This window comes from Ambystoma mexicanum, chromosome 2q (assembly GCF_040938575.1).
Source record: "Ambystoma mexicanum isolate Mex_15411 chromosome 2q, UKY_AmexF1_1, whole genome shotgun sequence".
In the NCBI taxonomy this organism is placed as follows: domain Eukaryota; kingdom Metazoa; phylum Chordata; class Amphibia; order Caudata; family Ambystomatidae; genus Ambystoma; species Ambystoma mexicanum.
In genome coordinates, this window is record NC_090924.1 from 404,033,989 (window position 1) to 404,059,058 (window position 25,070).

General features: G+C 44.6%; 1 long non-coding RNA gene across 3 annotated transcripts in view; it reads left to right on the forward strand.

Moving 5' to 3' along the window:
- Nucleotides 1-25,070, forward strand: part of LOC138569449 (uncharacterized) — a 144,639-nt gene that overhangs the window by 70,044 nt on the left and 49,525 nt on the right. For 2 of the 3 annotated variants that reach the window (XR_011303240.1, XR_011303241.1), the window contains exon 2: nucleotides 20,547-20,621. This is a non-coding gene — a long non-coding RNA (uncharacterized lncRNA). Of the gene's footprint in view, nucleotides 1-10,900; nucleotides 10,996-20,546; nucleotides 20,622-25,070 lie in introns of all 3 variants that reach the window. The other variant, XR_011303242.1, reaches the window with a different exon arrangement.

Here is a 25,070-nt window from a genome sequence, read left to right on the forward strand (position 1 = left end):
GAAGAAAGACCCGGGATCACAGGGGGGAGGAATAAGACAGGCCAGCTACTTTAGGCGGGATAGAGTGAAAATACCGGTTGCCAAGCTGCAACATTTTGGCTGACTGTGGAAGACTTTATTCAGCAAGGGAAAGCTAAAATGTTGTGCGGCGATATAGAGTTACAGTGCATCCCCCAACCTCCTTATGCTCTCTGCCACCACATGTCCGCGATCTTTGCAGGCAATGCCACAGCTTTCTTTTCCTCCCTATTCTTATAGGATAAGCACACTGTGCACTCTGCATAGCAAGTACCTGGGAATGACAGCCGTAGTGAAGGTGGCTGATGAATTTTAAAGAAACATTACACACAAATTATACAATGATGAATGCGGTTAAAGAGAAGTAAGAAAAAAAGTTAGGAGTTAGAAAGAACAGAAAGAAAACGACTTTTGTACCGAGTTCGGAATAATTGAAGAAAGATAGACAAACAAATAGGTAAAGGAAGGGAGGATTTTGTTTTGGATTGAGAAGAGCAAAGGAGCAAAAATGGGACTGAACACACAGAGGCTTGACAATAGAGAGCAGATGTATAGATTGAGAGTGTCAAAGATAGGCGAAGTAAGATGAGACCCAAGAAAATAGATAGACCAGAGGAAGACTATGATTCCATTTGTATTCATTGCAAAGAAAATGGAATAGAAGATGAGAGTCAAAAGGCCGAAGGACATAGCGGCCGAAGGACATAGCGCCTCATTCTGAGTTTGCCAGTCTACTGGTGGTAGAGCCGCCAGGATACCGGCAAATGTATATACCGTTTCTGGCACTCAGCCTGGTGGCATTGCCTTGGATTCCGAGTGCTGGAGGGACGGTGTAAATCCCCATTCATGGAGTCCCATTGGATGCCATGAGTGGATTTGCTGTCATTATCCGCACCGGCTATGCCGGTACTGGTAATTAGGGCTTTTTGTTGCTGGTAGGGCACCTGGCTAGCCTGAAGTAATCCAGGTGCCCCACCGGCAAACCCATAGTCAGCCGGTGCGGTAAAGTGTCCGCATCCATGAATAATGCACCGGCCGACTTAGAATGAGACCCATAGTGTGGAGAGAAGGGGTTATAGTACAACAGGGAGGGAGAGAGCAGAGTTATGAACAGAATGACGAGGGGTGAGAGGCGATATAGGTAGAACGACTAAGAGGGCAGAGCAGTAGTCGAGGCAAGAAAATATAAGAGACAAGATAAGAAGTTTAGTTCCATGAAAGTAAAGGGAAGGACGGGCCTTGGAAATATTATTAAAGAAATGAAAAGGGCAGGTTAGGAGTTAAAGTAAAGCTATGAAAAGAAAAGGAAAGGGAATAATCAAAAACAGCACCTAGATCCCAAGCAGAAGTGGAGAAGGAAAGGGAGGAAGGGCGGTAGAAGAAGGCAAGGGGAGGCTCAAGAGGAGGGAGGGTTTGGGCAAGGAAAAAGAGAACCTCAGTCTTAGTCGAGGTGAGGTGAAAAGAGAGAGGGTGCACCCAACATTGAATAGCAAAGAGACAGTTTGAAAGGGCAGTGTGAAGAGTGACGGGCAAAGAAGACAAAGAGGAAAAGATTGGAAAGTTGTCTGTATAGAAGTGACAGGAAATATTGAATTAAGTGATTAGAGTGGAGAGAAGAATAGTGCAGATGGCCAAGAAAAGAAACTTGAGAAAAACTGAATTGAAGAGGTAGTGAAGGCCATTGGCATTGTAAGACCAAAAGTGAGTTCGATCAGAAAGGCAAGAGTGAAACCATTGGCCGACAGAACATGTAAAGAGAGGGAGGACAATCTAGAGAGAATAGGGTGATAAACAGTGTCGCAAGCGGTTTAGGTCGAATTGACCAAAAAAAAGGTCAAAGCGACCAAAAGTTCTAAAAATTCTACCACCAAAGGATCGAACACCAAATGTTTGATCCTTTGGTGGTAGCATTGAAAATAAACGAGGGCTGCGGGGGTGTCCCCCCCATTGCCCCGCTCACTATACTTTATGGTATAGTGAGCGGGCGCTGCGGGGGACACCCCCGCACCGTCCGTTTAAAAAAAAGAAAAGAAAAGGACCCTGCAGCGCTGGTTCCCAATCACGGAAGTGAAAGGGAACTGGTGCTGCAGGAACCAGCGTGAAGATGAAGGTAAGTGGGGTTTGTTTATGTTGGTGGTGTGGGTGTGCTGTGGGTGTGGGTGGGGGGATGTTATGGGTGTGTTGTGCGTGTGTGTGTGAGAATGTGTGTTTTTGCAAATTATCGGGGCTGAAATGTCCGAAAACAAAGTGCTCAAACCTTTGGTCATTCGAACACTTTGTTTTCGGATATTTCAGCTGCGATAATTTTGCCTTCGGTAAAATCACTTGGATTCTCGCAAGCTACATAGAAATCTAGAAGCACTAGTATTCATGAGCGTTAACATGGAAGTCAGAGAGCATCGAGTTAGAGACATGTAAAAGGCAGTTTCCATACAATGAGAGGGGTGAAATCCCAATTGAATAGGTGGCAGGAGAGAAGCTGAGTCAAGATACGAAGGTACATAGGCATAGACAGTACATTCAAGGATTTGGAGAAAAAAAGCGAGGAGAGAGATGGGACAGAAATTAGCAGCAAGAGAAGGGTCGACAGAGTGTATTTTCAGGATGGGAAGAATCATTGCATGTTGAAAAGAAGACAAAAAGACAAGGTGGAGAGCAAGAGATTGACAAGGGCTGTAAGGTAGGGGATGAGTCCAAGGCATACTGGTGGGATGAGAGTAGAGGCAATTGTGTCAAGTAAGGAGGCTGTAGGGTGAGTACGAGTCAGGAATGGGACAGTACTGGTTTAAGGAAGAAAGACGAAAGTAGAGAAGAAGGGGGACAAATCACAGAGTCAGCCAGCAGAGATGGGGAGGTAAAGGATACACTTAAGGAAGAAACTTTAAAAGTGAAGTAGTTAGTGAAGTTGGAAGAACAAAGGGGTAGGTGAAGATACAGAGAAGTCCAGGGGGTGGGGAGAGGAACTGCAACAGGCAACGAGGATTGGGAGAGAGAGAATCTTAGGATTAGAGACGTCATGTTTCTTGGCTAGTAACAGAGAGGAGTCAAAAGAGGAGTGAAGAGAAGATAGCAGCACAATATCAGAAGCAGTTCTGAGATTTCTTCCATCGTCTTTCTGCCGGAGGAAGGGATGTTTGAAGGGCATGAAGAAAAGGTTGAGGGTGGTCCAAGACGAAGTTAAAGGTGAAGGATGGAAGAGGGAGGCAAGAATAGAAGGGTGGCCAGAATGAAAAGTAAAAGCAGCTTGATCAGCAGACAGGTTTGAGAGAATGTTAGGCAAGGGAAGAGTAGAGTTTTAAGGATGAGGGATGAAAAGAATGGAAGCCACAGTGCAAAAGAACTGCAGAAAAAGAGGGGGTTATTGGGGAAAAGGAAGATGGGGAAAAAGGGAAAGGAGAACATTGTCAGAGGAAAAGACTGAAGAAGCAGAGGAAATTGAGTCAGAATCAAAAGAATAGAAGATGAGCTCAAAAGAGCTGGATACATGTGGGATGGGGAGAACCGAGAGAGACAATATAAATCAAGCAGGAAGGGAAATGGAGCAGAGGAGTGAGAGGAGTTTAGGTGAAGGTTGGAGTCACCAAGGAAGAAATAAAGAACATTAGGAGGGAGAAGAGATGAGAGTAGGGAGACTAGATCCTCACAGGAGGAGAGACGCTGTCCTGGAGGACAGTAAACAATAAGAAATGCTAGAGGAAGAGGTGTAACAAAATAATCACAATTACATTGAATATAGGAGACAAGTGGAAGATTGGGAGGAGATGGAGAAGGACACCAGGAGTAGTGGGAAAGAAAGCCAACTCCACTCACTTCACCAGTAGTAGAGGAAAAAAAAGAAAGGCAGGAATAATAGTGTTATGGGGAGTAATCCATATCTCAGTAAGACAAAGGAAATGAAGGGGAATAAAGCACAGGAATTTCCTTAACCTGCCTTCCTTTGCTAGAGCTAGAGACTGGAGATTGGATGGAGTTGTGATGTGTGTGGGTCCAGTATATAGATGCTTAGTCAATTTGCCCCAGTTTTTGACATAGCAATCTGCGGGTGTGAAAGTCAGCTTAATCCGGGCTGCTGACAGAAGCACTGGCCTATCTCTGGCTGTGGGTGCCATTTCTCTTGAAGATCCAGCAGGTCGTAAATAAATGTAGATTATTCTATAAGGTAATTACTATTATTGTCTTTATTGTTTTGGTTTATATAAACCTTTACAATTTTACAAATATACAAATATTTACAAGATTTTTCAAAAATTCATGTATAAGCAGTATTAAGAGATAAAAGCAAGAAACATCCCTAAAACCTTAAACATATTAAAAGGTAATAATATTATTTCTTTACATTAATTGCACTCACAGTCCATTTAGACGGGAATAAATGCTTTTTGTTCAGGTTCAGCTAACACGTTAGTCGTTCACATCTTAGAATCCTTTTTATATCATAGTTGCAATTTGATGCCCATATGTTTCTGTCAAAGTTATACTTTCAAATCTTACATATCCTTATTACAGCTCTTGCGGCATAAATGTAAGCACTTTTATTTTCAGAGCAATTGAATTACCATGTAACATTTCGTGCCACAGCTTATCTCGGTCAACATTTGATATATCCAATACAAATTTTGAAAAACATTCAATTCTTTGTTGTGCTAAATTCGGACAGACCAATAAAAGATGCTTCAAGGTTTCAGTTTGCTCTGGGAGATTACAGAATCTACAACCTACCGACCCATGCATGTTTGAACCACGAATTGTCAAGATTTCATTAGAATTCAGAACATTAAATCTGAAACGCATCGTTCTATTCCTAAATGTCCTGGAAGGATATTTTACTATATAATTTTCTGGTTTTGGAAACCATTTCCAGTAGGAAACTATTTGAGAATATAATTTTGAGTTCAGCAATACAACATTGTTTTCCAACCAGTCGTAAGCTTTTACGGTTTCTTTAACTTTCCCATGATTTCTTAGCAGAGTCCCCAGTGACAAACCCACAGTCTGCAAAGTTTTTACACACGACATTTTTAGAGCAGACATGATGTTTCCCTTTTCTGCAACTTTAAAATAGAAGTATAGCGATTCTCTTTCTGCTGTCAGGCATTTTCTAAGCAGTGCTAGTTTTTTGATGTTCATAATGCAGGAAATGGAAGTCAGTCCTAATTCGTACCTGATCATTTCAAAGGGAATACATTTGGGTATGAAAAATAGTATTTTTCACCGGATTGAGGCTTCTAGATGTTTTAAAAAAGATACTAATGAGTCAGGTAAAAATTACACTTGATGTAACATAGCTTGCATTCAACTCGGTGGGCCTCATTACAACGAAGGTGGCCACGGAATGAACAGTGCCGGTAAGGGGCCGGCACCGTTCATTCCGGGATGCCCTATTACGAGGTCTGCAGCGGGTCCCGCTCTGGAACGCCTGGTCAGACCAGGCGTCCTTAGCGGGACCCGCTAGCAGACCAGGATGCTAACAACGGGCCCGTCATTAACGGGCCCCGTTGTTAGCATCCTCCCCATTCCCATTGAGCCCTATGGATGCTCAAATGGGAATGGAGATGTACTGGGTCTGGGTCCCGAGAATGGGAATTACCGGGCCCGCCAAAGTCAGCATGGCCCAGTAATTCCCTATTCCTGGAACCCGGACCCGGTGCCCGGTATGGTGGTAGGCATGCCGCTAAAAGCAGCATTGCTACCTCCAAACTCATAATGAGGGCCATTGTTTTATTGCTGAATATTGCTTTTCCTTCTCATTCATGTGCTTTATTCCTTATCTGCACTTGATGTTTATTCTATTTTTTGTATTTCTGTTATTTGTGTTAGATTTCTATTACCTTTTGATTTCTAGGGCTTGGCTCTTTCTTAGTGTCCTGATACTTTGTCACTGTACCAGCCAATTTTGTGACTAACTTGCAGGCAGAGTTGGATGTTTTTAGATGAGACATTGGGCCTCATTACAAGTTTAGCGGTCTGGAAATAACATGCTGATAATTCCAATAACCGGCAATCTTTCTGGACCGCACAACTAGGAGAGGGAATGCCTTTAACAACGGTGTCAGTAAAAGCATCCACTGTGCTACCATAGCCAGTAGCACAGTGAACTGAAACTATGTGACCCTCCTGAAGCCGTGCCGGAAACACCGGCACCACAGTAACAAGGCAGCATTGTGATAGCGGTTTTCCCAGAAACACTGGCACAAAAATGCTGGTGCCACCGGGCAAACTGTGCCGGAAACACTGGCCCATGGAGCAGGAAGAAACCAATCTCAGGTGTGGAAGAACAAACCACAGGTGCACCCAATACACCCAGCTGCACACAATGAGCACCAAGACTGCTTAAAAGGACCACACCATACACACTGGCACACAACCATGCTGCCTCTCGTAGCAGTAGCTCTGGACCTGGAGATGCTGCATGCAGGAGTGAAGCTGTAAGAGTGGGCGCTGCATCAGTGGCAACAAGATGACAGGCAGTGGAGGAGGAGGAGGATGAGAAGGAGAATGCTGATGAACAATGGCATGCAAGTGGCGCCCCGGAGGCATGCAACAATACCATGCACAAGGGCCACTCCCTGGGGCCCTGACTGACAGGCAGATCCATACCCTATACCGCCTGAAACAGGGAGACCACCCTGGAACTCATGGAGCTCATACAGGACGACATCCAGAGCATCATAGGAATGCGGACTGCTATACCAACCCTGTTGAAGGTGGCGTCAGTGCTGCACCTTCTTGCCACTTGCACATTCCAACACTCAGTCGACAAGCTGCTTGGCATCTCACAACCTGCATTTTCAACTCCTGGTGCAGGTACTGGATGCCCGTCTGTGCCATGTGTCCCAGTACTTCGCCCTGCCAACTACCCAGGCACAGGTCAATACCACCAAGGTCTGCTTCTATGCACTTGCAGGCATGCCTAATGTATTGGGAGCAGTGGACTGCACACATATAGGCTGCCCACGCCACAGTAGAGGTGTATAGAAACTGTAAGCAGTACCACTCATTGAATGTGCAGGTGATCTGTGATGCAAACCTAACAATCACCCACTGCTGCGCCCGCTTCTCTGGATCAACCCACGACTCCATGGTCCTGCAGTACAGTACCCTGCCTGCATACATGGTGTGTTATGGGGGACAGCTGACTTGGCTATTGGGTGAGTGAAAGCATCAACACACACACACCTATTCAAATGGGAACCAGGGTACAGTGGGGGTTCGTTGTCTGGCACCAGTGCATGTCGCAAAACCACCATGCCAATGCAGGGTTACAATCAACATGCAAAAGTGGGTGGCCATTACTGGAAACTACCACACGTATCAACGGATGGACACACTATCACATTCTGAGCACGGATGGACAGGCACATTCAATGCACTAAAAGTACCAGAATGCATCACTGCCATGTCACAATACCCAGCACATCTCGACTCAGCCCCACTCACCCCCATCAACCGATCCTTTGGCGACAGACCCTAAACACGGCCTGACCAGCATTGCCTGTCACAGGGTGCATCAGGGCAAAAGAGGGCCCACAAGTGCACAGACCCAGATGCATGTGTTACACACTCACATACCCAGAAGTATTCACTGTCCAGTCACTTGAATGTAATGGTCCTCCCTCTGTCCCATTCCTTGCAGGTGATTCTAGTTATCCTTTGCTACCATGGCTAAGGACCCCTGTGAGAGATCCCCCAACTTAAGAGAAAAAAGCCTACAATCGTGCTCAGAGAAGTGCAACAATGAAGCAGACCACTTCACAAAATGAATGTCCAGACGTAAATGCCTTTGCACAACTATATGCAGGGGCGTTGCTAGGGGGGGATAAGGGGGCTATAGCCCCTGGTCTTTTGGTTGTAGCCCCGGATAGAATCTCAGGAGCTACAGCCAAAAGGTTAGCTAGCCCCCAGTCCCAACAGTTCCGACATCAGCTTAGCCCCAGGTCTTTTCCAGACCTAGCAACTCCCCTGACTATATGTATTTTGAATGAAACAATCATCACAAAATGTTTGACCCACCACCACCACCCCTCTCAAACTAACTCTCCCCACCACCTCCTTCTCAACTAACCCTCCCCGCCTAACCCTTTCTACCACCCCCTTCCCAACTGACCCACCCCAACACACCCTCCCCAATACACCCTCTCCAACACACCCTCCCAAACACACCCTCCCAAACCCACACTCTAGGATGCAGTTATGTCACATCTACTGTTGTTCAGGGTCACTTCCGTGGTCTCTTGTTACCAGACGTACCCTTTTTTGATGATCCTGACAGGTGCAGGTAGTGGTGCCTTGGGCTGCTCTGCTGGGAGCTGGCAGGCATGGTGATGGTAGAGGGGGATTCAGAACCAGCCATATCCCTGTGCTCTACGGCCACCTGCAGGGAAAGTGTGAGCGACTCTGCATTTGCAGTGATGGCCCTGTTCCCCTCCCATACCCTCTGTGCCAGCAGGACCGTTGTGAAGGTTGAGTGGCCCAAGGCACGGCCAAAAAGGGCCAGCTGGTGGCTTGCACACTTTCACGCATCATGCGTGTCTCATCAAGCACTGCCTCATATGTCCAGCCATCTCCTCGTGCCCTGATCCAATCCTCCGGATGCGCGCATCCATTTTTCAGGATACTGGGGATCGGTGGTGGAGGTGGGCTGTGCAGGTCCGATGGGGTGAAAGCAGGATGATGATAGGGGGTGTGGTCAGGTGACCCCTCTGTGCTGCTCCCACCCTCCTTCACGGTATCATCATCTGTGGACGTGGCGATGCATCTGGGGGTTGGGGGTGGCAGTGGCCATCTTGGCGGGCCAGTCAGATGTGTGTCTGGGGGAGCCAGTTGTGCCTCCGTGGGTGCTGGCGTGGCTGCAGAGCTGACTGTGCTTCCATGGGTGCTGGTGTGGCTGCAGGGGCAGCTGGCTGTGCCTCTGTGGGTGCTGGTGCGGCTGCAGGAGCAGCTGGCTTGGTCACAGGGCCCGTAGTTTGCATTGGCGTGGCTGGTGTGGCTTTGGCACTGGAGGCGCAGGGTGTGGACCTCCTCCTCTGTGCAGGTGGCTGTGAAGTACTCAGTCCACCCTGCTCGCTGTCAGACAAGGTGCCTCTGGGGGTGAAATGGTCATGCCATTATACACCTCTGTGACATCCTTTGACCTTGCAACATGCAGTTTCAACATTGTGTGACATAATGCCTGTGCATGGAATCATGACGTCAGGATGGCTTTGCATGCATGTGTGTGTGTTATGGGGGTACATTGCTCGTGGTGCATACATGCCAACATGGTCAGGTGTGTGCCTTGTGTATGTGTTACTTCTCACGTCGTCACTTTGTGCACATGACTAGTACTCATGTGGCTATATGTGTGTTGGAATGTTTTGGGGGACAATGTTTGGGTACCCATGTGCAACAGCAATGGTTTTTTGGCCATTCCATGGGTTGAATGTGGTTTGGTGGCATGCAGTTGGACATGTCTCCATGTAATGTGTGCTGCATTTCCCTGCCCACTGTGTATTGTTTTGGTGTGGCACGTTGTACTCACTGCCCTCTGCATGTGTCCCTATGCTGGCCTCTGCTGCTCCCATTCCCTTAAGTCCTTTGAGGTGCAGCACACTGCTGCATTTCTCCTCGCAGGCCATCAGCTTGATTGGGGAGGCCGTCGCACCTCCAGTGGCCAGACATTCCCTCCTGTGGGCCGAGAGCAGGTTGCGGACTCTCAGGCGGACGTCATCGCAATGCTTGTTGCAATCTCTTTGGGTGCGTGGGACGGGGCCCACAGCCGACACCTTCTGCGCCACCTCCTCCCATATGGCATTTTTGAGGATTTGGCTGCTCCGCCTGTGGTCAGTGACGAACAGTTCCCCTGCATTGTCCACTATGGTCTCCGTAAGTATGGTCAATTCCCGCTCCATGAAGCGTGACTTCCGCTGGCGCACATCAAGAACTTTGGTCTTCATATCTGCAGTTAGGTGCTGAATATCACAGTGACTGGATGGCAATAGGAAGTTGGTGAATTTATGTGGATTGGGTTTTTCAAAATGGCCTCCGGCGAACTCCCAGTTCCTGGAATGATGTTGGTTCCAGTCCCAGTGTTTCTGTTGCCGGTGCTTCCGTCGGATACATGCCGGTAACGGTGGCACCGGGATTTTTGATAATGGTGCCACCATTCTTAGTGGTCAATGACAGTGTTTCCATTATACCGGTTGCACTGTTACTGGCATGCCGGATTGCATGCTCCCGCAGGGTTTTGATGTGTCAGTGATTCCGTGGTTGCAATTGCCTGAAGTGGTGCCACCCATTTCATAGAATCACCGCCATATTACCGGCAAACTTGTAATGAAGGCCATTTTCTGTCAGAAAGTGTTTCATGAAATACATTTTTGGTAAGTATAGAAATGAACAAATTTGGAAGATCTGTGAAGTTTCTCAAGATGAAAAATTGCAAAACTTCAATTTCCATCTTGCTTCAAAAACACATATATACATATTTAATTAGTGCCCGGTTAGGCAATTTAATTTTATGGACTGGTTCACTATCCCGGTCATTGGTACCATTTTGATTTTTTGTTGAAATCACTCTGTTGCTAATTAACCCTAATTCATTATTTATTTGCAAGTCATTTTAGGGTTTTCTAGAGCGGAGCTGGGATAAAGGTTCACCGAGGCACCTACTTATCATCAAATTAACTATGTTTCCAACCAAGTGATTAAATAACAATGAATTTGGGAGTGTGATAACAACTGTTGGTATAAATAGAGCTTTAAAATGTATAGTCAGATTTTTGACAGCAGCAAATATGTGGATAAAAACATATATAAACTATTAATTGAACTCATTGGGTTCGATACCATTGCTGTGCGCTAGTGACCGCTCTGAATTACTGAACCTTTCTTTCTTGATCGACAGCAAACACACTGTTCCCAACCAACCACCCACTACGGTTTGGAAAATGTATATAAAGAATCGATGATCTGGGAAGGTGACTCGCACTCAGACTATAGGTATTTATCAAAACTGAATAGGAATGCAAATAAAAATGTATTCATAACAGGTAATTCTACAGTAGTATTGGATTTATTTCTTGTGATGTACAGCTGACACGTGTTTCGACCACCTGGTCGTTTTCAAGGCTGTGAATTGTTACAGACAATGCTTTAAGCAGAACACAAGATCAAAACGCATGACGTTAGAAGTAATCAAACAATAATAGATTTGGGAGTGGATTCAAATAAAAGGAGTTAAACTGCGCAGGCCTCCTCTAATCTCTGAGTAATTTATGAAATGATTGGTACTCACTGGTAACATGACCCCGGATGTTTCTTACAAATGAATGTGTTTAGGAGTGTAGCAAAAACATATATAGTGTGGTTTTCTTTTTGAAGAAAATGGATGTTAAATATGGTCAGAAATAGCTTACAGGAGTATATTTACAGGTGGTAGATGAGAGTGTGTGAGCAAAGTGGGACATTGATCGGGGACAATATGTAGATAAACACATGTATAGTGTGTGCTCTAATGCAATAGTATGTCACTGAAATGTGGCACCCTAAATGTCATCCCACGTGGGCTTGCCACCTTCCTATATTCCAGGTTGGCGAGTGGAGATTTGTAACACCAATTATCTACAATTCCCTCACTCTTCCTTACTCCTCTCCCTCACTCTCTACCTCTATAACACTCTCTCCCTCTCCTTCTCTCCTCGCCTCAAAACCTACCTTCTGTCCCTTCGATGGTCACACAATCTTCTAGCTTCTTCTCCCCTCTCTCCATTCTACTCCCCTCCTGTGATCTCCTCACTACTCTCTACTCTCCTTTACTCTCTGCTCTCTCCTCTCTACTCTCCTCTCCACTCTCCACTGGCATCTACTCTCCTCTCTCTTCTTTCTGCTCTACTCCCCTCACTCTTCTCTCCTCTCCACTTTCTTCCCTTCTTCTTCACTCACTTTCATGCTCTTCTTACACTCCCTCGGGCACTCCTCTTGCCTTCACTAGCATTTCTTCTACTCTCTCCCTCTAACAACACTCAGACCTTCCAGCAACCATGCATGCACTCTGACAATCAGGTACCACTCTCACTAAAAACCAACGCCTCATCTGCAACGATCTCTACCACAGTCTTCGCAATGCTCTGCTCTGCCGTCTTTCCTTCACCTCATCTCTTGGTCTGCTTCCACGCCACCTAACCTCACCTGAACACTGCTTGCTCCTTTTGTCTCTTGCAGGGTTTTTATACCTCTGAATTCCTGTGGTGGTCTTTCCCTCCCTCTCTGTTGATTTGTCTGCTCATCTGTTTGTTGGGGCCAATCTGATCTTAGTATTTTCCCCAGGGTTGTGCCACAGCACCGGGAAGCTTTAAATCCCTGCTTAATCCCACCCCCTTTCCACTCGTAGCATTCACGTTAGCTTTTCTGATGCAGGTTCCTGTGGTTGTGTCACCGTTGCAGGGATGTGGTGAGTCTTGTTTCAATGTATGAGTAGTTTGCTGGACCATTGCTGGCATTTCTGTCTCAATTGTGAAGCTGGCCGTTTCATTCTGCAGAGCGCGGTGACTTCGATCTGTTGCAGCGCCTCCTGGTACAGGTAGTCCAGAACTGAGAGAAAAATCATTCTGTCTAGAATAGGGTACGGCAGGCATTGGGTGATTGACAGTGGTACCTCCCACATGCAAAAAGACACCGATGGCGGGTTGCAGAGACTGGAGCACTCCCATCTCCCTCACAGAGCCTTTGGGGCAGGACTGGTTCTGGTGAAAACCCTGAAAGGCCTCCAAGCCCAGATGGAAAAGAGTCCTTATCACCCCCTAACCGGGTGATGTCTCTGACCCCGTCGTACCGTGATTCTGCATAAAAATATATGCTGGTTGCCTATAATATGCACACCACAAACACAACGATTTATAGGCGTAACCCTTGATGGATGACACTTTTACAAGGGGAGTGAGAATTGAAAAAGAATCAGGGGCTGACTGTGAGGGAGGAATCAAAACCTACTTCAAAGATACAGCAGTTTCAGATGCTTTCTTCTGCACCCAGCTGCAATAGATATGTGTTATGTTAGTTAGCATTTGTAAAGGGCATCTATCATCATTTTCCTGGCCTCTTGGTGCTAAAGGTTTCTGCAGTCGACAAGAGGAGGATCTTCTCCGGGTGGGTTACCCTCTGAGTGAGTTCCAAGGGCAGCGGGTTGTTGCCCCATGAGATAGGGGGGGGTGTGTATGTAGCCTGCTCACTGCCTCAGGTCCTCAGTCTTTCTGTGACACTTGGGTGTCAGTATTCATTGGAGTTTGTTTTTTGATGTCCTGTGTGTGTGGCGTTGTTGGTCAGGGTGGTCAGACCAATAGGTCTTCCATGACTCATGGGTGTCACTGTTAATATGCATATGTCCATGAGTGTGTGTTGGCTGCATATGTATGTGGCTTAGGTTGGTCAGGCCTTCAGACCTTATGTTACTCCTGCATGCCAGCGTTAGTGTGTGCATGTTCATCCGTGTCGTAGGTTAGCATGGCTTCATGATTCCGGGTGGTCAGACCTTCAGGCCTTCCATGACTCTTCGATGTCAGTGCTGGTTTCAGCACGTTCATCGACGTAGTACGCGAGCGTGGCCTTGTGACACAGCATGGTCTGGAATTCAGCTGTTACATGGATCCTTGGTGGAAGTGTTACTGAGATATGCTCTTCAATCTGTTTGGTGTATCCAGTTATTGTTCAGGCTGATTTTTTTGTACGACCGTGTTCCTTATTGAGTTTGTAAATCAAGGTGGGAGGTGAATGTTGTTATTGTGGACGTGGGTGAGTTTATGAGTGAGCATGGTGTCTGTGCCAGTTTATTAGGGAAGAATATTTCTTAGCTCTTGCAGTTAGGCTTTGGCCCATCTGCCACATCTGGGTTTCAGTTTTAGTGCTAGGCCCTTGCTGTAGAAGGCAAATGCGTTCCTTGGCTCAGGATTCCTGGGGCAGATGAGTGCCTGTGTTATAGAGGTATGCAACTGTGGCTAAGAAGGCCATCTTTGTAGGTATTGGTGACTGTGTTGGAGGTACAGAGAGAGGAGATGGTGTTGCAGGTGGAACTGGCAATCTTAGTAAGAGGTCATGGGGATGGTGACGGTAGAGGGTTATAGCTGATGGTGGTTACCTGAGTGTTAAAGATGGTATCAGTAGTGGAATTGAAGAGGAATGTGGTTATTGATAGAATAAAGGAGTGTCTGGCTGTGTCAACTGATCACAGGACTGTGCTAAGAAGGAAATTAACATAGACGTTCCCCCATCCTCTTCCTGCATGCACTGGTTGAGGTGCTGTGTGTACATCTATGTGATACCTACATGGTGCAGACAAGCGGCATGGGGTAGGGCTGCGCATATGGCAGCAGGTATTCTGTCTCTTTAACATTATGAATAGTTGGGCGCAGCTCTGATCCTTTGTCAGTGTGTTATCTGAGAGTGTAGACGTAGGGTGGGTCCGGCTATGGTCATGTTTTTGGCTAGGATAACTGTAGGCCATCCACATATAATCCTTGACTGGTGAACCTACATTTTTCATGTTCTACAGAAGTGGGGATATGAAGGGAGGAGATGTGCGTTAAGCGATTGATAAAGGCTAAGTAAGAGTGGTAGGAAAGTTGGACTGTCTTTCTGTCATTGTGGTGTTGTCTAGTACATGTACGTTCCCTCTCCCTTCCCCAGGTTCTTGCCTGCTTGTGTTTCTGTGTGCGATGTGGAAGTGTTGGTGCTATTTCTGTTTGGGTGCATGGTGATGCTTCCTCTCTTGGTGTGGGAAGTTCTATTGTGGTCTGTGTAATTACAGGGATCTGTGTTCTGGTGTCTCAGAGAGTCTCTACCTGCATTTGCTCTTTTTGCATGGAAGTCTGTCTGGTTTGCAATGTGCATCTGCATCTGTACGGGGACTGAGTAACTTCAGGGTTATCATGCTCTGTTTGTGGGATCATTCTTGCAGTTCACCTAGTCCACCCTCCCTGTTGACCATGTGGTCCTACACAGAACTCTAGGCCCTCTTTCTCTTTCCTAGAATTTAATAAAGATGTATCAAAAGAAGAAGGGAACAGTGGGTCTTCTTGGATTTGTTTTCAGGATAATGGGAAGGGCTCAGTGATTGGCCAGCAATAGTTGTTTGCGTTGATCTTACTGTGTGGTGGTGAGACGTGAGACTGCGGAGGTTTGCAATAATGCTTCAGAAGTACAGCTCTTAGCAACTACAGCAATAGATGGGCTGAAACCGGACATTGATGCAAGCTTTGTCGCCCCTTTCTCCAATAAACGTTGCGGCCCTGAGTAAGCTGATTAGCTAAGTGAAAAGCTGCAAAAAAGCATCTTACCCCAAACCTCCTGTGAATGCCCAGACCATGGAAAGTGAAGTAATGCACCACCTGCAAAGATCTACATCCGTCCAAGTAGGACCTGCTCTGCTGTGATAACCTGACTTTAGAACAACCAGAGGCATTGACATCACATTCAGCCAGTAGCCTTAAAAATCTTGACCTGCATGCAGCCTACAGCACTATTAATTATTCCATCATATTCCAATATCTCCAAGACTGTATGGGAATTATGGGGACAACCCTCGCTAATACAATCTCCTTCGTCCAACATTAATCAGACCAGAATTAAATAGCAGTCTTCCCTTTGGTACACCAATATATAACCTGTGGTGTATACAAAGCTCTGTCGCCTACCCTTGGCTACTCAATGTTCGTCCGGCCGCCCGCCTCCATGATTGAGTTGCAGAAGGTGTTATTCTAACTATATACAGGTGGTTCATAGATCCTGAGGTACTTGGCAAGAGCTACGTAACATCATCTATATGTCTAAACCTGTCTGTCTTAAGTCTAAATAAGTCTAAATAATTTGAGGCTAAGCAGATTTATTCTCCATAGATCCAAAAGAGAAGAAAGAACTGTTGTTTTGAAGAAGCAATTTAGAACATTTTTTCATTGACACATTTAATGCATAATAAACATCAAACTATCAAAGTGATAAACTATCTTTACATTTCAGAAGTCCATCATCCATAAATAATCCTCCAGAAGTTCTTAACAAGACCAGTAGTTTAGGGTTCATAACAATGTTCTGATTTCACCTAATAAGCGAGCAATGGGAGAAACGGCAATTCCCACTCTGCTTTGGTTTGTACACAGAATTGAACTGTTCAGGGCATGTGTAATGAAGTGGATTAAATTTTCCTACTGAAAAAAACTGGAAAGAATTGAAACCCTCACTCGTTGGTCACGCCTTTGCCTTCTTTAGCAACACAATCGTGAAGCAGCTCAACAACCATTTTGAGGAGTTCCCGTTGAGCCCTGGCGTAAGGGGCAGAACGTAATGATATGCATTCTTTCCTGAGATTATTACATCTACTGCTGACCTCAGGGGCATGATTGCACACATGCACCTACGCAATCTGGTCCAGACTATAGATTGGAACCTGATACAAGATGGACATCCTCAGTACATCTCAAAACAAGCGTGCATACATCATAGCAAATGAGAGGTGTGAATGACCTCCCTCACTAACTACCGTGGATGTAACGTACTTGGAAGTTAGAGAAGAGACGTCTAACCCATTCTAGTCACAGGAGTCAAACAGACAAAATGAAAGGTGTGAAGAAGTAGAAATAACCAAGAGACATTTGCTCTTGAAGAAGGGCTACGCCCGCAACACGTAGGGCTCAAGACTTTATTGTTCATCGATTACAAGTTTATATATACATATCATAACAATTTAGTTTCTTGCTATTGTTAATGCTGATTATGACTAACCATTGTGAATAATAGAAGTCATGATATCATGCAGATATTTTACTCAGAATGAGATGGTAAATACACAAATTATTGACTGACTAGCTCAGTATGGAAGGTGTGCAGGGGACGGGAGGGTCCACCACTTAAGGACAGTTAGTAGGTATTTGTTCATGTAACAGTTTTCAGTGCTTGAGCTGTGTTTTTCTCCCCCGTACCCTAAAAGTTTGCATAAATATTGTTAGACAACATTGAATTAGTTGATTTATACCTCTTAAATCGGTGTGCAGGCCACAATAGTTTTTCTATATTGCAGCTCAACAACCAATTTGAAGCCGTAGATTTATTGAGGGCCCTGTAACGTGGGGTAGCCACCGTAATCACAGCCGCTGCTGGCACCAGTTTACCATCAGGCAGCGGGGACGCTGTTGCTATCACCACTGTGCGCATGCACCCTTCACTTTTTCCCAGCCCCCCTCCCCCTCGCAATGCGCTACACCAGGGCTGCTCCACCGAGGCAGTTTAGGCTTTCCTTCACCTGGGCTCCCCCGATGGAGCACCCCAGGACTTGCTCCATCCCGCTCTTCACCCGGGCCGTCTGACATATGCGGCATGGGAGGACTTTTTAGAAGGGTCCTGCTCCGCTGGCCACGAGGTAGGCCAACAGGGGGCAAGACTGGGCAGCCTGATTTGGGCTGCCCCACTCACGTGGCCCGGACTGTGTTGTTCTTCTTCGGGCCGGGCATCCCCAGGCACGTTGCCTGGGCCCTTTACAAAGCTGGGTCAATCCTGTCACTCTACCGAGTGGGCCAACGACCACCACAGCCCACGACCCTTGGGATGAATGACTTACTAAACAGTTCTGTCTTAGAAAGTGATTATGCTAATAACAATTTGGGGCGTGAGTTGGGCCCGATCTATGAATTGAACAAATGCATTCAGGCCTCCATTGGTGCATTAACTCCATTCATTGATAAGAAATTACTGCATGACTGAGCAGTGAACCTTTCACCTCCTATGCTTCCGCGTCTATACGCTTCGCAATTTAAAAATACAACCGATGATGCTAGAAACCGAGTCCCGAGTCCTTTTATGTCAAAGGAAGGGATCCGGTCTCCGCCATCATCTCAGCAAGCCTATTCCAACTTTGCAGAAGCTATGAATAACCCGATTCCTAATAATCTACAGGCTGATGACCGTAATGAAATACCCTATATCACTCCGCCCTCCAGTCCTTACACCTTTCCAGTCATTGTTAGGATTTTGGATCTGCTTGACAAAGGTCATGATTTTACACATATGGAACTCAGTGAAATGAAGTGCTCCTCGAATGAGATGTTGCTTAAGCTTAATCGCCTTGAAGGTTTCCTGATGGCAAAGAGACCTTTCACTATGTACTTTGCCCTTGTGCCGTCAGCACCCATCAGCTATCTATCATTCCTCCGAAACCCCAATATGTAGAGAAACAGACTCAGTACTGTATTCTCAACTTGAATGAAAAACCTCAGTCAGTTCATTTATGCTCACCTCAGGTTGAGCCCGTTGCGACTCCTCTTATTGATGGTAATGATATTGCTGCTATTAAACAGGACATCAGAGAGATAAAACTTGTCTTAAACAGAATAGATCTCACTCCTCAGCCTGATCCAACTTTACTTCCTTCTGTAGGCCCTCCATCTTGATAAAAAATATTGAAGACTCTAAGATTGATGCGGTTAATGAAAGCGAATCTAATGATAAATCTTTGTTTATCTCAAGGCGCTTAAAAAAATCCATTTGAAAGCTAATAAACGGGCTTAATATCCACAGGAAAGACAAACTACTGTTGAAGAAAGATGGCCTTAAATCATCTGATGTGGAGATGGAGGTTGATCCTGCTGAGAAAAGTGCATTGCCTGCTATCCAAGATGACGACGCAATTGATGTTGAACAACTTTCAGAGGAAAGTCGTGCCCTCCTACTCCATCCCCTATCTCCCAAAATAAGAATTAAAAAAAACAAACAAAATAAAAATACCAGCACAGTCGCTCTTGGCTCTTGCACTAAAAGTCTTCAGACTAGGCTCCACCAACATGTCAGCCAAATGTAAATCTCAGTTGAAGGCTCCGTTATCTGGTGTTCAGGATAGCACTGTTCCCTTACTGAAACCAGACACTATGAAAATGCAAAACAATTTAGACAATTATTTTCCCTCAACAGGTTTAAAAACAACTTCCAAATTAGGGCCCGGTTCTCTTGTCCCATCGACGCCTATAGGGATGCAAAATCACTTTAAAGCCTCAGATTTCACGCATGAAATATTTCCTGTCTTAACGACTCAGGCCGCTCTATCTTATGCTGAAGTCTGCTGCAAAGATTCTCACTCTCTTTCAAAAAACGATTATGTGATTATCTGTGGCCCAGGTAAGCATAGAGGACTTTCTGATTCAGCACCCACTGATGGCCCAATAATCCCAATGGCAGTATCCACTGCATCTTCATATAAGAATGTGCATGGAGATTGGATTATCGATCACTACAATCAAACTACTCGTGGTTATGATGACGAACAAGGCGTAGTGGCTCGCACTCCAAAAGATCGGGGGGGCAATGCTCAAATTCAGATTTTATTTTTAAACATGATCCAAACCCTAAATATAGCTGTAAAGAGTGGTGCCCTATCTTCCCAATTATTAGCAAGGAAATTTAATTTTCATCCACAGACTGTGATGGATGCGCAGCATCCTCCCTTGGACTGGCCCCAAAGTCTACCTGAGGTGAATGCCTCACCTTCAATGGAAGCGCCCGTAGTCATCCCACAGACTCCCACTGTACTTAACCAAGATTCTGCTGTTATATCCCATGTTCTGTCTCCCTCCGTGCAACCTTCCACTGAAGGCGGAGTGATATCTGAAGAATTTAACATCATAGGACTGGAAGGTACTCCTGAAATCTTAAAGGGGGATAGGATTAATAGGAATTTCCTCTTGGGATTACTTGCAAAGATCCAATCATTGCGTATTTTGACCACCACTGATTTCAATCGTATTGCCTTGTCAGTTGAGAATAATCTCAGAATGTTGGGTAATTCAATGGTGCCTAAATTAATTTGAGGCTTTAGAGCAGAGCTAAAGAACATGGGCTTTTGTCTCTACACCTTTAATAACAAGTTAGTCGCACAGGAATTTTTGCAGAAATCTGCTCAAAAGTTGGTTGGAGCCCTGCCCTATGGGATACCGAATGGCTCGTCCATGGAACAATCTTGTATATCCAGCTTATTGCAATGTCAGGAGGAAACCAAAATCTAGCGTGGGTTGAACCCTTAATTAGTTCAATTTATTCCTTACAAAATGCAGCAACTTAGAAAATAAAAAAAGCTGACCTTATCCTCGTTTCTTAGAACTCATATGGCCATCATGCACTTCAAGGTTGGGTAGATAACTTTCTGGGTGAAGTGCAACCTGACATCATCTTTTTACAGGAAACCATGAGTATGACTGACTTGCTTCTAGAAGGGTATTTTACTGTCTGTAGGCATGCAACTAAGGGCCTACTCGGTAGTCCGATGGGAGGGCTCGTAATTGCAATTAGTAACAGGATTAATTGTAATTCAACCTAGATATATTCCTCTTCCAATATGTTAGCGATGGAAATCAATCTGTTTAAAAAAAGATGTTGATCATTTATTTGTGTTATCCTTATATTGGAATCCTCGTAAAATAGTTTTGGAGGAGATGTTTAATGATCTAGATCAAAGCTTGGAATGTATTCATAGTGTAACAGCGAGGCCCAGAATAATCATATTTGTATTTGTATTTGTTTAGTTATAACGTGCAGACCATCAGGCCCGGGGGCATCAGGGCGCAGTTTGTACAACGGTTGCAAGGAAAAACATACAGGTAAGGAGATTACATTACAAAATTTAAACAATACCAGCAAATAACAATCATACTAATTACATATATTACATAGGTTACAATGCACTTAGGATTAACTGAGGAAGTATCCTAGTGTGAACAAAATCATTAGCAAAAGTAGCAGGCCGGAAATGGAGTCAGGGGAGGCGGGCCAGGGTAAGTAAGACAGAGATGTCGAGCGTGTGTTTTAATGCTGGTCATAGAGCCAAGATTTGGTTTCAGTCTTGAAGGTTTTGAAGGAGTCTTCAGCTCTGATAGTTGCAGGGAGGGTGTTCTAAAGTTTAGAGGCTAGGACAGGGAAGCTGGTTCCTCCCGCTTTCTGAAGCTTAAACCTGGGGATAGTTAGGCAGAGAGTCTGAGCAGTTCTTAGTGGACGGGCAGTAGAGTGGCGCGAAAGCCGAATAAAGAGATAGATCGGGGCCTTGTTGGCTAGACATTTGTGCGTGAGGGCAAGAGTTTTTAGGGAGATTCTCTGCTTCACCGGTAGCCACTTTAGGCTGGTTCTGGCTTCTGAGAAAGGTGGTTGCGAAGGATGTTCAGGGCCGCTCGAATGGCATTGTTCTGGGTAGTTTGGAGTTTGGAGAGGTTCTCTTGGCTATTGCCTAAGTAAAGAGCACTGCAGTAATCAATGTTTGCCATGATAAGTGTTCTGGCTAGTGTGACACTGTTGGGGGTAGTGAGAAATGGTCTGCAGGCTGAAATGAGTTTGCACGTGTAGGCAGAGGCAGACCTAACTGCATTTGTTTGTCTCGATAGGGATAGAGTCGAGTCTAGGTAAAAGCCTAATGTTTTGGTGTCTTTCGAGACACGTATGGTATTGCCGTCTATGGTGAACGACTGATAAGATGGCTCAAGTTTGCTCAGGCGCTGTGAGGTACCCAAGATAAGGAGCTCCGTCTTATCATCGTTCAGACATAGCTGGTGCTGGGCCATCCAAGCTTGGATGACCAGGTAGACGTCATTGAGGGCCTTGGTGTCAGCCAGATAATCACCTGAGATGGGAATGAGTATCTGGGTGTCGTCCGCATAATTAGTGTAGGGGATACCCAAATAGTCAAGCACATCAAAGAGTGGTTTCGTAAAGATATTGTAAAGTGTCGGTGACACCCAAGAACCCTGAGGTACGCCGCAATGAATAGGGGAAGGATCCGCAGCTGCGGAGACCCTCATGGATCTGTTGCTCAAGAAGAATTTGATCCAGGCTGCAGCAGACGGTGAGAAGTTGGCAGCAGAGTGGAGGTGCCTGCAAAGGATTTGGTGGTTAACCAAATCAAATGCGGCGGAGAGGTCGAGGAGTAATAGCATTGCTAGTTTGCCATTGTCCTTTAGTACTTCAATCTGAGTTTTTAGGTCTAATAGAGCCGTTTCGGTCCCATGTCTGGGCCGAAATCCGGATTGTCGTAGACCTAACAGATTGTTTGATTCGAGGTAGTTTTGGATCTGCAGGTAAGCTGCGCGGTCCAGTATCTTAAGCAGAAATGGTACTGTAGTAATAGGTGGAATTTGTGTAGCGGGTGATTTCAATTCCCTATGTCTCAGGAGCAAAGTGGCGACTAACTCCAAAGGCAATGTAGCGAATGCCGGAGCACAGAGTCGAGGTGTCAAATGGATGGATTACTTCGATACTTGGGAGCTTTCATTTTTAAGCAATCTGTCAACGGGTGCTCAGCACACATGTCGTTGTGGTAACTTTACCTCCATGATTGACTTTTTTGCAATATCTGAGTCAATGCTGCACTTAGTTCCGCCTGTAACGATCCATCCACTTCCCACAGGTGATCCTGCACCCCTTCAATTAACTCTAACTTTGTTACATGAGTCACATAGCATTAACCATCTGTTGCCTTAAACGAAAGTAAGCGACATAAGCTATCCGTGAGGTGGAATCCAGGATTATGCAAGCGAAGTTCAGTGAAACTAAAGTATGAATACTCCATTGCTTCTTGTCATTGGGGTCCTGACGTCTCACCTTTTGTAAAAGAAAGAGTCATGGGTGAGTTAGTTGCTGCAGTTATTCAATCTATTCAAGTCAAATGCAGTTCTAGAGATGTTCCTAGGTCTCACAAATATGACCATGAGACACAGCTTTTAAAACATAAAAAAACAAAAAAACAAAGACTTACGTATTATTACAAAAAGAATTCTCAATTCTGATCGGGCTAAATTTGCCAAAAATCGAACGTTAACTTTGTACAAAAATAAACAGAGACTTCTGCGCAAAGACAAGTCCAATGAGTTTAACTGCGAGATAGTACGCAAACTATGTATGCATGATACCAAATGTATACATGGTCTATTTTGGAGAAATATTCTATTCCATCTCGTTTCAGATTTTTATCCCCTGCACCGTGTTTTCAAGCAAAATGGGACTCTTTTAATTGGTACGTGAATTACATAATTTGGACAATTAATAAATTATCACCGTCTAATGCTCCTGGTCCGGATGGCATCCCGGCATGTATGTACAAATCCGAACCAGCCACTTGGGCATACATTCTTAAAATTAAGTTTGATGTAATTCTCAAAACTGGTAACATACCGGAGCAATGGGGGACGTCCTTAATTGTCCCAATCTATAAAAAAGGAAATGCATTGGATCCTCACAATTATCTCCCCATTTCGCTTATCGACACAAGTGCGAATATCTTTGCAAGCTTACTACTGTATGATTTTGGAAAGCATATTGCAGACAAAAATCTTTGGTTTTAGGAAGGAGATGGGCACCTCGCTTAATGCAACTCTGATGGCCCATATTATTGCCAATACAAAAAAGGAGCATACCCTGTATACATTGCAAGCATCAATCTCTCTTCTGCCTTTGATTCAGTGGTAAGACAGCTTCTTTTGTCCAAATTATTATCATTGGGTATACCCTCAGAAATTATATATTGGTTAATAAGATTAAATTCCAATACGGCATACAAGGTTAAGCTGTCCAAAGAAGGTGCTAGTACTGAAGCCATTAGAACCTATATTGATCTTAAGCAAGGCTGCAACCTTGCTGCAATTCTTTTTAATCTTTATATCTGTGATCTGGATCAAGTATGGAAGGAGCTTGGCATGTACTCTGTAAGAATAGGTACCCTTAGACTCCATTGGCTCGCATTTGCTGATGATCTTCTAATAATCAATACAACACCAGCTGGTTTACAGGCCAAAGTGTCCGCATTTGAAAAAGATGCTTATAATCTGACTCTAATTCCAAATATTAGCAAAACAAGCATTCTGATTTTACATGCAGGAAGAAAAATAAAATCATTCAAATGGAACATTAGGGAAACTTGCAGTGCAGCTTCAAAGTGAGATTTGCTACTTGGGCTACCAACTAAGTAGCAATTCTACTATTTCCATCTGGAAAGAAAGACTCAATCAGAAGGCTCATTCATTAGGAAGCCAAATGAAGCTAAGTTTTACAAAATACTGTCAATTTACTCTTATTCCTTTATGTGATTGCGTTACCATGAAAGTGCAAGCAGTTCTCATTTATATCCTGGACATATGCCCCTTTGATTTAAGCTCCTACTTGGACTCGTTTCAAGGTCGCTTATTGAAAGGAGCCTTGCATATGGCTTTGTCAATCCCTAATTGTGTGAGCAGGCATGAGCTAAGCCTCATTTCACTATCTTCCAAAGTGCTATGGCGTTCATTGTCAAGCTACACTAAAATTCTGAATCCTCCAAACAATTGCCTTTATAAAGATCTGCAATGTTTAATGGATGAAGAATCAGTTGATTCCATTAATAGATTCAAAACCTGTATGCAAGAGGTTCTAGAGAGACTGGGTTTAACACACAATGATCTATGTATTAGACCTGCGTATGCTAAAAAGAAATTGTTCGAAGAAGATTGGAATCGAACCATTGACCAATTGAAACATTACTCTTTGTACACTGAATATGCCAAATTCTTTAGAAAGCGCATACCACGTAACCAGTATGTTGCGATATTTCCATGTTCGATTATTAGAGGGTTATTCATGCGTTTTAAAATGAATCAATTCAAAACTAAGGAACAATGTCAGCATTGGGCAGGTATGCCGATGCATATGCAATCCATGGAATGTAGATTTCCTCATTGTTTTGAACCAGTTGAAACCTTGAAACATTTGGTGCTAGAATGTTCTTATTTTAAAAGTTTGCGATCACTCATATTGATGAAATTTGTTAATATCGAATTTGTTGACTGCACTGAATTTTTATGGGATCGACTCATGAACGGCACGCATTACCCATTAATTTTAGCATTAGGAAACGTTTTAAAGATTGTGGAAAAGGAACTTGCTTGTTTTGAACTTGAAGCGGTTAGCAGTTGATGCTGTTAATCAATTTAATTTAAATTGTATTTTAAATAATGGGTATTATATCTGCAAATTCAAATTGTAAATTGAAATATTATATGAATGTGAAGATGTATTAATGTGCTATGTATGAA